This window comes from Triticum aestivum, chromosome 2A (genome assembly GCF_018294505.1).
Source record: "Triticum aestivum cultivar Chinese Spring chromosome 2A, IWGSC CS RefSeq v2.1, whole genome shotgun sequence".
In the NCBI taxonomy this organism is placed as follows: domain Eukaryota; kingdom Viridiplantae; phylum Streptophyta; class Magnoliopsida; order Poales; family Poaceae; genus Triticum; species Triticum aestivum.
Window position 1 is genome coordinate 138981861 of NC_057797.1, and position 13826 is coordinate 138995686.

Below are 13826 nucleotides of genomic sequence, written 5' to 3' on the forward strand. Positions count from 1 at the left end.
CAACACCTCATCCCTCCTTGATAGTATTGGCTTTTCCTAAAGACTCAATGTGATCTTGGATCACTAAAATATAAAATGAAGAGTCTTGAGCTTTTGAGCTTGAGCCAATCCTTTGTCCTTAGCATTTTGAGGGTTCCACTTTCACATCCATGCCATGCCAATCATTGAGCTTTCCTGAAATAGTCATCTTGGAATAGCATTAGCTCAATGAGCTATATGTTGTTATGAATTACCAAAACCACCTAGGGATAGTTGCACTTTCAATCTCCCCCTTTTTGGTAATTGATGACAACATATAGATCAAAGCTTCGACAAATGATAATAAGCATGAAATATATCGTCGCTTTGAGAAGTATGTGACAAGTAAGAGCTCCCCCTAAATTTGTGCATATTTAAAATTTGCTTTGGACTGCAAATGCACAAAGAGTTAGAGTCATGGGTTACTCTTCCATGTCACATACATCTTGGTGGAGCGCTTAAAATGATAAGAATGAAATACATGCACTCATCACCAAGAATAGTGAATGATCACATAAGATAGATAAGATGATAATATTAAGCAAACATTAAGTGTAGCTTATGATCAAACACATGATCATCAATGTCTCACGAGCAATGACATAGTATCTCACACAAAAGCAAACAAAGTTCGAAAAACCACCAAATAAAACAAGAGAGAATAAAAAGCAACACTCTCTCTCGAAGCCTATGATCTATACATTTTCTCCCCCTTTGGCAACAAGTTACCAAAAAGTTCCTAGAAAATGCATAGTGCTAAGTCGACACTCAGGCTTGATCTTCAGGTGGTGGTGGAGTCCGGAGCACTCCAAGGACGAAGCCTTCTGTAGACGTGGTCGGAGTCGAGGCTGAAGTGGACGCTGGAGCTGGTGGAACTGAGGCTGTAGCTGGTGCAGACGTGGTGGCTCTGGGGTCAGCAACTGGCACTGCGGACGACCTCGGACCTCGTGGCACTCTGGCAAAGGCATCAGTTGTAGTCTTGCCTCTCCTCTCCTGCATGTCATCCTGGACCTGCTCCACTGCAGTCTGAATCTCTGTCACTTTGACATCCAAGTCATAGAACTTTTGTTCCATGATCCTCTCTAAGCTTGCCTGGTTCTGAGTTAGGGTGGCTAGTCCTTGCTCAATTCGCAGGGTGGATGCAATCAAGTAACCAAGCTGCTCTTGTTTGGTTTTTAGGAAATATTCAGATGCCTCCTCTTGAGTAGGCATCTTGGCAGCTTTCTCCTTCCTCGCCTTCTCCTTCTTGGCTTGTGCTTGGGCAGATGATGGCTCATTCTCAGTCATGACCACTTGATTATCTTCAAAGTATGGACGGATGGGCAGGTGTTCCTTGTCCAATAAGTATATCCCCGTGCCCATCTTAGAGTTGATGAGCTCCTGAATCTGTGGGGCATATCCACAACTCTTCTTCTGGTCTGCTGCTGTCCTGCACTCCAGGGTAGTACTCTTTGTTGTCCTTGATGTATTGCCAATCAACCCATCTCATATCACAGACAATTGGCTTCTTGTCTAGCAGCACTGTCTCATAAAAGTCTTGCCGCTCCTTGGTGTGATACCTGTAGTCAACTGCAGTCCTTCTCCTTGAAGCATACGGGTCTGCTTCTCTCCACTTCCGGAGCCCTGAATCTCTCCTGAGTTTCATATCCTCAGCCACAGGATGAGCATCGTTGTGGTCTGGGATCTTGGGCTTGAGCTTTCTAAGAACATTCTCTTCTTCTTCTTCTGCAGCTTCAGGCACTGGGGCCTTGTTCTTCTCAGTAGCTGGGATGCTTCTTGTGTTCCTCTTTGGCTTTGGCTTTGGAGCTGGCTTGGCCTTGGAAGCAGCTGCCCCTGTTCTTATGGCATCACCCATCAGCTTGGGTGCCTTAGGTGCTGGTGCAGCTACCTCTTCTTCTTCCTCCTCATCTTCCATGATGGAAGCCTTGCCAAGCACTCTGGCTACAGTTTTCTTCACCCTTTCTTTCCTCTTCTTGCCTTCAGCAGCAACTGGCTCAATGGGAGTGGGCTTCTCAGTTGAAGCTCTGGCCTTTGACATAGGCTGCCTGCCTGCTGGCCTTTTGATCTTCATCCCTGGTTTTATGCCCTGTGCTGGCTCAACTCTCTTGGAAGTTGCTTCCTCTTCTGCCACATAATCCTCATCTTCTGAGTCTGAGGTTCTCTTCTTTCTCTGTCTTGTGGCAGCTTTAGGCAGATTGCTAGGGGTGCTCCTGCTGCCATCATCTGAGGAACTTGAGGGACTAGTGCCCTCACTCATCTGCACTTGCTGCTCTGACAAGTTCTGGCTATCACTTTGGTCTGACATGATGCAAACTCTGACTGCTGACCCTGTGAATAGGTTATAGATGAGATAGAGTGGATAAGCATCACAAAATGCAGAGATTTTTGCAAAAGAATAATTCAAAAACTTAGTTTTAGTTTCCCACTGAAAGCATCTCGAATCTACCGATTTCTAAACTCGGTGATACCGAAGAAGTTTTGGCACCTAAACTAGTGAACTCGGTCAGACCGAGTCACAGTTCGGTGGCACTGAGACTGCTAGGGTTTCATAGAGTTCCAAAATCGGTCACACCGATAAGTAATTCTCGGTCAGACCGAGTCTCACTTGTGCAATGGCATAAGCCAAATCGGTGGGACCGAGTTTTTCAACTCGGTGGGTCCGAGATGGTTTCGGCGGAAACCTAACCCTAAAATTTTCGAATTAAACCTAATCTACGAGTTCACTTACTGGATAGAAGTTTAACAGACGTGGCAAGAATCATGATGATCACAATGTGCTAAGAATCGGATTCGGGAATAGCACAAAGATCGAGTCCATACCCTAGTTCGGTGGAGACTCGCTACGGCGGCAACGGCGGGGTTGAATTTCCGTTGACGGTGACGGAGACCAGCGACTAGAGGCGGCTGGCGGCGAGGAGACGATCCGGAGACCAAGTTGGCAGAGCAGGCTATCGCGCGGGCGAAGGGGTTCGGAGAAATTTCCAAATTTTTGCCCGTGACTATATATAGCCCGACCCTGTCGGTGTGACCGAGTGGAACAACTCGGTGGCACCGAGATGCAAAACTGTATACAGTTGTTGCAACTCGGTGTGACCGAATGGTTCAAATCGGTTGCACCGAGATCGAAAACCTAGATCAACTTAATGATCTCGGTAGGACCGAAAGTAGGGTATCGGTCAGACCGAGAATCATAAAGAGGTTTTGGAAGTTTAAGTCTATGACGAATCGGGGACTCCGAGCGCTCCTCACACAGAGTGGTTCGAATCTGACTTGATCAAATTTTGTGATGTAGCATGAATAGAGTTTGAGACGAGAAAAGCATAGATAGCTAGAGGAGGTTCTTAGGCATTCTTGTCCATCCACTTGGCAAAAGGAAATAAAACCAAACAATCAAAACAACAAGTGGATGTCCTCGAATGAGTAAAATATGCAACCAGCATGCTCACACAATAAGATGGCAAATGAAATATGTGACAAGGCATGCACAACCAATTCTAGCATCTATCAAGCAATTTGCGATGACAAGGTCATCTATATATGAGTATATTGACTTAGGAGTCAAGTGAGAACACTTGATCATAGGTCATACTCATCGTTTAAGCTCAAGTGGGGTTACCACTTTTACATAAAGCATTGTTGTGTTCACATCTTTAGAGTTGCTTTAGCTCAAGTCTTAGAGTAAAGCTCCCCCTAGATGTGATATCCCCCTTAGAGGGATGAACTAACCTCGGGTTTTGTCGATGATGACTTCATGTAGATGTTGAAGATGTGGATGCTCAATGTTGATGTAGATCACTTGGAGCTATCCATTTGAGTGAATTGCACTTTCAATACCTACATGGGTTAGTCCCACAAGGAACAAACAAGGATATCCATAGACATAGAGTGATGCACACACAAGATGATGTCCATGAAAACTTTTAGGTTACCTTGTCCCTTGTCTTACCAACAAGAGGGTTTGTGACTCCTTGAACTAGTGCAAGATGTGGAAGTTGATTGCACTTGTTCTTGCCAAAATGATAAGAGTGAAGTATGTTGGCGGAGTCATCCTCAAGAACTCTCTAGTTCTTCTTCTTTTGGATCCACACCATCTTGATGGGAATCCTTGGAGTTGTAGTCGTACTTGATGAAGTGGAACTTGAAGTAGTCTTGGGAATCCACTTGACTAAGGTCTTAGGAGCTTCTTCAAATGCATCAATTTCCTCTTGAAGCTTGTCCTTGCCTTTTTGCTTGTAGTCTTGTGGTGGAAGATCATCTTAAGCTTGTGTCCCCTTGAAAGAAGTATCATACTTCTCTTTTTGAGGAACAAACTTTGTCTTGGGGTATTGATCTTCTTCCCACTCAACTCCATTGGCATTGAACTTTCGTTCAAAACCAACACCTTGATTCTTCCGGTGCATTCCTTGCTTGCGCACAATTTCCTCGAATTGCTTACTCCCGGCAAGGCTTTTGTACACTCCTTTCTCTATAATTCCCTTCAATAAGCTATTTTCTTTCTCAAGTGTAACTTGGCTAAGAGAATCATTAGTGCAATCAAGAGAACTACTAGAAGCAACAATATTTGATTTAGCATGATCATTGTTACTGCTAGAGGAAGAATCTTTCTTGTTCTTGTCCGGAAGAACATCACGGTCACCCGAGGGCAATGTTGACGTTGAGCCCCCGAGTGTTGGAACTATGCCCTAGAGGCAATAATAAAAAGGTTATTATTATATTTCCTTGTTCAAGATAATTGTCTATTGTTCATGCTATAATTGTGTTATCCGGAAATCGTAATACATATGTGAATACATAGACAACAACATGTCCCTAGTGAGCCTCTAGTTGACTAGCTCGTTGATCAATAGATGGTTACGGTTTCCTAACCATGGACATAGGATGTCATTGATAACGGGATCATATCATTAGGATAATGATGTGATGGACAAGACCAAATCCTAAGCATAGCACAAGATCGTGTAGTTCGTCTGCTAAAGCTTTTCTAATGTCAAGTATCCTTTCCTTAGACCATGAGATTGTGCAATTCCCGGATACCGTAAGGGTACTTTGGGTGTGCAAAACGTCACAACATAACTGGGTGGCTATAAAGGTACACTATGGGTATCTCTGAAAGTATCTGTTGGGTTGGCACGAATCGAGACTGGGATTTGTCACTCCGTATGACGGAGAGGTATCTCTGGGCCCACTCGGTAGGACATCATCATAATGAGCTCAATGTGATCATGGAGTTGTTCACAGGATGAGATGTTACGGGAACGAGTAAAGAGACTTGCCGTAACGAGATAGAACAAGGTATCGGTATACGGACGATCGAATCTCGGGCAAGTATCATACCGATAGACAAAGGGAATTGTATACGGGATTGATTGAATCCTTGACATCGTGGTTCATCCGATGAGATTATCGTGGAGCATGTGGGAGACAACATGGGTATCCAGATCCCGCTGTTGGTTATTGACCGGAGAGTTGTCTCGGTCATGTCTACGTGTCTCCCGAACCCGTAGGGTCTACACACTTAAGGTTCAGTGATGCTAGAGTTGTAGAGATATTAGTATGCAGTTAACCGATAGTTGTTTGGAGTCCCGAATGATATCCAGGACATCACGAGGAGTTCCAGAATGGTCCGGAGGTAAAGATTTATATATAGGACGTCCAGTTTTGGCCCCCGGGAGAGTTTCAGGGGTCATGGGTATTGTACCGGGAGCACCGGAAGGGTCCCGGGGGTCCACCGAGTGGGGCCACCTATTCCGGAGGTCTCCATGGGCTGAAGTGGCGTGGGAACCAGCCCCTGGTGGGCTAGTTTGCCCCACACAAGGGCCCAAGGCGCCTAGGGTTGGAAACCCTAGGGGGCCGTTGCCCCCCGAGGGGGCATGCACCACCCTGGTTGGAAACCCTAAGGGGGCCGTTGCACCCCGAGGGGCCGCCGCCCCCCCTCTAGATGGGATCTCCAAGGGGGCATGCACCCCCTAGACCCTATATATAGTGGAGGGAAGGGAGGGCAGCCACACCCTAAGCCCTGGCGCCTCCCTCTCCCTCCCGTGACACCTCTTCCTCCTCCACTAGCGCTTGGAGAAGCCCTGCTAGAATCCCGCTGCTTCCACCACCACGCCGTCGTGCTGCTGGATCTCCATCAACTTCTCCTCCCCCACTTTCTGGATCAAGAAGGAGGAGACGTCTCTGCTCCGTACGTGTGTTGAATACGGAGGTGCCGTCCGTTCGGCGCTAGGATCATCGGTGATTTGGATCACGACGAGTACGACTCCATCAACCCCGTTCTCTTGAAAGCTTCCGCTCGCGATCTACAAGGGTATGTAGATGCACTCCTCTCTCTCTCTCTCTCTCTCTCTCTCTCTCTCTCTCGTTGCTAGATGACTCCATAGATTGATCTGGGTGATGCGTAGACAATTTTAATTTTCTGCTACGATCCCCAACAGTGGCATCATGAGCTAGGTTTATGCGTAGTTTCTATGCACGAGTAGAACACAAGTTGTTGTGGGCATTGATTTTGTCAATTTACTTGCCGTTACTAGTCTTATCTTGATTCGGCGGCATCGGGGGATGAAGCGGCCCGGACCGACCTTACACGTACACTTACGTGAGACAGGTTCGACCGACTGACATGCACTAGTTGCATAAGGTGGCTAGCGGGTGTCTGTCTCTCCCACTTCAGTCGGATCGGATTCGATGAAAAGGGTCCTTTTGAAGGGTAAATAGAAATTCACATATCACGTTGTGGTTTTCGCGTAGGTAAGAAACGTTCTTGCTAGAAACCTATAGCAGCCATGTAAAAATTTGCAACAACAATTAGAGGACATCTAACTTGTTCTTGCAGCATATGCCGTGTGATGTGATATGGACAAAAGGATGTGATGAATGATATTTGTGATGTATGAGATTGATCATGTTCTTGTAATAGGAATCACGACTTGCATGTCGATGAGTATGACAACCGGCAGGAGCCATAGGAGTTGTCTTAATTTATTGTATGACATGCGTGTCAATGAAAACGCCATGTAATTACTTTACTTTATTGCTAACCGTTAGCTATAGTAGTAGAAGTAATAGTTGGTGAGACAACTTCATGAAGACACGATGATGGAGATCATGATGATGGAGATCATGGTGTCATGCCGGTGATGATGATGATCATGGCACCCCAAAGATGGAGATCAAAAGGAGCAAAATGATATTGGCCATATCATGTCACTATTTGATTGCATGTGATGTTTATCATGTTTTTACATCTTATTTCGACGGTAGCATAAATAAGATGATCCCTCATTAAAATATCAAGAATTGTTTTCCCCCTAACTGTGCACCGTTGCGAAGTTCCGTTGTTCCGAAGCACCACGTGATGATCGGTTGTGATAGGTTCTAACATTCACATACAACGGGTGTAAGCCAGATTTGCACACACAATACACTTAGGTTGACTTGACGAGCCTAGCATGTACAGACATGGCCTCGGAACACGGAAGACCGAAAGGTCGAACATGAGTCGTATAGAAGATACGATCAACATGAAGATGTTCGTCGATGATGACTAGTCCATCTCACGTGATGATCGGACACGGCCTAGTTGACTCGGATCATGTATCACTTAGAGGACTAGAGGGATGTCTATCTGAGTGGGAGTTCATTAAATAATTTGATTAGATGAACTTAATTATCATGAACATAGTCTAAAACTTTGCAATATGTCTTGTAGATCAAATGGCCCACACTAATGTTGCCCTCAACTTCAATGCGTTCCTAGAGAAAACCAAGCTGAAAGACAATGGTAGCAACTACATGGACTGGGTCCGTAACTTGAGGATTATCCTCATAGCTGCCAAGAAAGCATATGTCCTTGACGCACCGCTAGGTGGAGCACCTGTTTTCCCAGCAACTCAAGACGTTATGAACGCCTGGCAGTCGCGTAGTGATGATTACTCCCTGGTTCAGTGCGGCATGCTTTACAGCTTAGAACCGGGTCTCCAAAAGCGTTTTGAGCAGCACAGAGCATATGAGATGTTCCAAGAGCTAAAAATGGTTTTCCAAGCTCATGCCTGGGTCGAGAGATTTGAAGTCTCTGACAAGTTCTACAGTTGTAAGATGGAGGAGAATAGTTCTATCAGCGAGCACATACTCAAAATGTATGGGTTGCACAACCGCTTATCTCAGCTGGGAGTTAATCTCCCGGATGATGCGGTCGTTGACAGAATCCTTCAGTCGCTCCCACCTAGCTACAAGAGCTTTGTGATGAACTTCAATATGCAGGGGATGGAAAAGACCATTCCTGAGGTATATTCAATGCTGAAATCAGCGGAGGTGGAGATCAAAAAGGAACATCAAGTGTTGATGTTGAATAAAACCACTAAATTCAAGAAAGGCAAGGGTAAGTAGAACTTCAAGAAGGATGACAAGGGAGTTGCCACGCCCGGTAAGCCAGTTGCTGGGAAGAAGCCAAAGCATGGACCCAAGCCTGAGACTGAGTGCTTTTATTGCAAGGGAAACGGTCACTGGAAGCAAAACTGCCCCAAGTACTTAGCAGATAAGAAGGCCGGCAATACCAAAGGTATATGTGATATACATGTTATTGATGTGTACCTAACCAACGCTCGTAGTAGCTCCTGGGTATTTGATACCGGTGCGGTTGCTCATATTTGTAACTCAAAATAGGAGCTGCGGAATAAGCGGAGACTAGTGAAGGAAGAGGTGACGATGTGCGTCAGGAATGGTTCCAAGGTCGATGTGATCGCCGTCGGCACGCTACCTCTACATTTACCTACTGGATTAGTTTTAAACTTTAATAATTGTTATTTAGTACCAGCTTTGAGCATGAACATTGTATCTGGATCTCGTTTAATGCGAGATGGCTACTCATCTAAATCTGAGAATAATGGTTGTTCTATTTATATGAGAGACATGTTTTATGGTCATGCCCCGCTGGTTAATGCTTTATTCTTATTGAATCTCAAACATGATGTTACACATATTCATAGTGTGAATGCCAAAACATGTAAGGTTGATAATGATAGTCCCACATACTTGTGGCACTGCCGCCTTGGTCACATTGGTGTCAAACGCATGAAGGAACTCCATGCAGATGGACTTTTGGAGTCTCTTGATTCTGAATCATTTGACACGTGCGAACCATGCCTCATGGGCAAAATGACCAAGACTCCGTTCTCCGGAACAATGGAGCAAGCAACCAACTTATTGGAAATCATACATACTGATGTGTGCGGTCCAATGAGCGTTGAGGCTCGCGGTGGTTATCATTATGTTCTCACCCTCACTGATGACTTAAGTAGATATGGGTATGTCTACTTAATGAAACACAAGTCTGAGACCTATGAAAAGTTCAAGGAATTTTAGAGTGAGGTTGAGAATCAACGTGACAGGAAAATCAAGTCCTTACGATCAGATCGTGGGGGAGAATATTTGAGTCACGAATTTGGCTCGCACTTAAGGAAATGTGGAATTGTTTCACAACTCACGCCGCCTGGAACACCTCAGTGTAATGGTGTGTCCGAACATCGTAATCGCACTCTATTGGATATGGTGCGATCTATGATGTCTCTTACCGACCTACCGCTATCATTTTGGGGTTATGCTATAGAGACTGCCGCATTCACTTTAAATAGGGCTCCATCGAAATCCGTTGAGACGACACCGTATGAATTGTGGTTTGGGAAGAAACCTAAGTTGTCATTTCTGAAAGTTTGGGGATGTGATGCTTATGTCAAGAAACTTCAACCTGAAAAGCTCGAACCCAAATCGGAAAAATGTGTCTTCATAGGACACCCTAAGGAAACTATTGGGTATACCTTCTACCTCAGATCCAAAGGCAAGATCTTTGTTGCCAAGAATGGATCCTTTATAGAGAAAGAGTTTCTCTCGAAAGAAGTAAGTGGGAGGAAAGTAGAACTTGATGAAGTATTGCCTCTTGAACCGGAGAGTAGCGCAGCTCAAGAAAATGTTTCTGTGGTGCCTGCACCGACTAGAGAGGAAGTTAGTGATGATGATCATGAAACTTCAGATCAAGTTGCTACTGAACTTCGTAGGTCCACAAGGACACGTTCCTCACCAGAGTGGTACGGCAACCCTGTCCTGGAAATCATGTTGTTAGACAATGGTGAACCTTCGAACTATGAAGAAGCGATGGCGGGCCCGGATTCCGACAAATGGCTTGAAGCCATGAAATCCGAGATAGGATCCATGTATGAAAATGAAGTATGGACTTTGACAGACTTGCCCGATGATCGGCAAGCCATAGAAAATAAATGGATCTTTAAGAAGAAGACAGACGCGGATGGTAATGTCACCATCTATAAGGCTCGGCTTGTCGCTAAGGGTTATCGACAAGTTCAAGGGGTTGACTACGATGAGACCTTCTCACCTGTAGCGAAGCTGAAGTCTGTCCGAATCATGTTAGCAATTGCCGCATTATATGATTATGAGATATGGCAAATGGACGTCAAAACGACATTCCTTAATGGTTTCCTTAAGGAAGAATTGTATATGATGCAGCCGAAAGGTTTTGTCGATCCTAAGAATGCTGAAAGGGTATGCAAGCTCCAACGCTCGATCTATGGGCTAGTGCAAGCATCTCGGAGTTGGAACATTCGTTTTGATGAGATGATCAAACCGTTTGGGTTTACGCAGATTTATGGAGAAGTCTGTGTTTACAAGAAAGTGAGTGGGAGCTTTGTATCATTTCTCATATTATATGTGGATGCCATACTATTGATGGGAAATGAGATAGAACTCTTGGAAAGCATAAAGGCCTACTTGAATAAGTGTTTTTCAATGAAGGACCTTGGAGAAGTTGCTTACGTATTAGGCATCAAGATCTATAGAGATAGATTGAGATGCCTCATTGGTCTTTCACAAAAGCACGTACCTTGACAAGATATTGAAGAAGTTCAATATGGATCAGTCCAAGAAGGGGTTCTTGCCTGTATTGCAAGGTGTGAGATTGAGCACGGCTCAATGCCCGACCACGGCAGAAGATAGAGAAAAGATGAGTGTCATCCCCTATGCATCGGCCATAGGGTCTATTATGTATGCCATGATGTGTACCAGACCTAATGCAAACCTTGCCGTAAGTTTGCTGGGAAGGTACCAAAGTAATCTAGGCATGGAACACTGGACAGCGGTCAAGAATATCCTGAAGTACCTGAAAAGGACTAAGGATATGTTTCTCGTTTATGGAGGTGACGAAGAGCTCGTCATAAAGGGTTACGCTGATGCTAGCTTCGACACAGATCTGGATGACTCCAAGTCACAAACTGGATACGTGTATATTTTGAATGGTGGGGCCGTCAGCTGGTGCAGTTGCAAGAAAAGCGTTGTGGAGGGATCTACATGTCAAGCGGAGTACATGGAAGCCTCGGAGGCAGCACATGAAGCAATCTGGATGAAGGAGTTCGTTACTGAGCTAGGAGTTATTCCCAATGCGTCAGGCCCGATGACTCTCTTCTGTGACAACACTAGAGCTATTGCCCTTGCCAAGGAGCCCAGGTTTCACAAGAAGACCAGGCATATCAAGCGTCGCTTCAACTCCATTCATGATATGTTCAAGATGGAGACATAGAGATTTGTAAAGTGCATACAGACCTGAATGTCGTAGATCTGTTGATTAAACCTCTTCCACGTGCAAAGCATGATCAACACCAGAACTCTATGGGTGTTCGATTCATCACAATGTAACTAGGTCATTGACTCTGGTGCAAGTGGGAGACTGTTGGAAATATGCCCTAGAGGCTATAATAAAAATATTTATTATTATATTTCCTTGTTCATGATAATTGTCTATTGTTCATGCTATAATTGTGTTATCCGGAAATCGTAATACATGTGTGAATACATAGACCACAACATGTCCCTAGTGAGCCTCTAGTTGACTAGCTCGTTAATCAATAGATGGTTATGGTTTCCTAACCATGGACATAGGATGTCATTTATAACGGGATCACATCATTAGGATAATGATGTGATGGACAAGACCCAATCCTAAGCATAGCACAAGATCGTGTAGTTCGTCTGCTAATGCTTTTTTAATGTCAAGTATCCTTTTCTTAGACCATGAGATTGTGCAACTCCCGGATACCATAAGGGTACTTTGGGTGTGCCAAACGTCACAACGTAACTGGGTGGCTATAAAGGTACACTACGGGTATCCCAGAAAGTATCTGTTGGGTTGGCACGAATCGAAACTGGGATTTGTCCTTCCGTATGACGGAGATGTATCTCTGGGCCCACTCGGTAGGACATCATCATAATGAGCTCAATGTGATCAAGGAGTTGTTCACGGGATGATGTGTTACGGGAACGAGTAAAGAGACTTGCCGTAACGAGATTGAACAAGGTATCGGTGTACCGACGATTGAATCTCGGGCAAGTATCGTACCGATAGACAAAGGGAATTCTATACGGGATTGATTGAATCCTCGACATCGTGGTTCATTCGATGAGATTATCGTGGAGCATCTGGGAGCCAACATGGGTATCCAGATCCTGCTGTTGGTTATTGACCGCGGAGTTGTCTCGGTCATGTCTACGTGTCTCCCGAACCCGTAGGGTCTACACACTTAAGGTTCGGTGACGCTAGAGTTGTAGAGATATTAGTATGCAGTTAACCGAAAGTTGTTCGGAGTCCCGGATGAGATCCCGGACATCACGAGGAGTTCCAGAATGGTCCGGGGGTAAAGATTTATATATAGGAAGTCCAGTTTTGGCCCCCGGGAGAGTTTCAGGGGTCATGGGTATTGTACCGGGACCATCGGAAGGGTCCCGGGGGTCCATCGGGTGGGGCCACCTATCCCGGAGGGCCCCATGGGCTGAAGTGGCATGGGAACCAGCCCCTGGTGGGCTGGTGCGCCCCAACCAAGGGCCCAAGGCGCCTAGGGTTGGAAACCCTAGGGGGCCGTTGCCCCCCGAGGGGGCATGCGCCCCCCTGGTTGGAAACCCTAAGGGGGCCGTTGCCCCCCGAGGGGCCGCCGCCCCCCCTCTAGATGGGATCTCCAAGGGGGCATGCGCCCCCTAGCCCCTATATATAGTGGAGGGAAGGGAGGGCAGCCGCACCCTAAGCCCTGGCGCCTCCCTCTCCCTCCCGTGACACCTCTTCCTCCTCTAGTAGCGCTTGGCGAAGCCCTGCTGGAATCCGGCTGCTTCCACCACCACGCCGTTGTTCTGTTGGATCTCCATCAACCTCTCCCCCCCCCCTTGCTGGATCAAGAAGGAGGAGACGTCTCCGCTCCGTATGTGTGTTGAACGCGGAGGTGCCATCCGTTCAGCGCTAGGATCATCGGTGATTTGGATCACAACGAGTACGACTCCATCAACCCCGTTCTCTTGAATGCTGCCGCTCGCGATCTACAAGAGTATGTAGATGCACTCCTCTCTCTCTCGTCGCTAGATGACTCCATAGATTGATCTTGGTGATGCGTAGAAAAATTTAAATTTCTGCTACGATCCCCAACACCGAGGTCCAAGGATGATTCCTCCATGATCAAGATAGAGATCGGAGTTGATGTTTGATGAAGGCCCTCATGCAAACATGACGATTGGAGGCGGGGCACAGTCCTTGGTCAAGCCAAGGCGACCAGTCGAGCCGACGGCGAAGACGCCGACGTCGTAGTTGATCTGCAGGCGAGCCATTGATCCTTTGTCGATCTTAGAGCGAACTCTCAATGAAAGCACCATTGTCAGTGTCAAAACCGGTAGATCTCGGGGTAGGGGGTCCCGAGCTATGGATTCTCGGATCAATGGTAACAGGAACGAAGGAGATGACGTTTTACCCAGGTTCGGGCCCTCTTGAT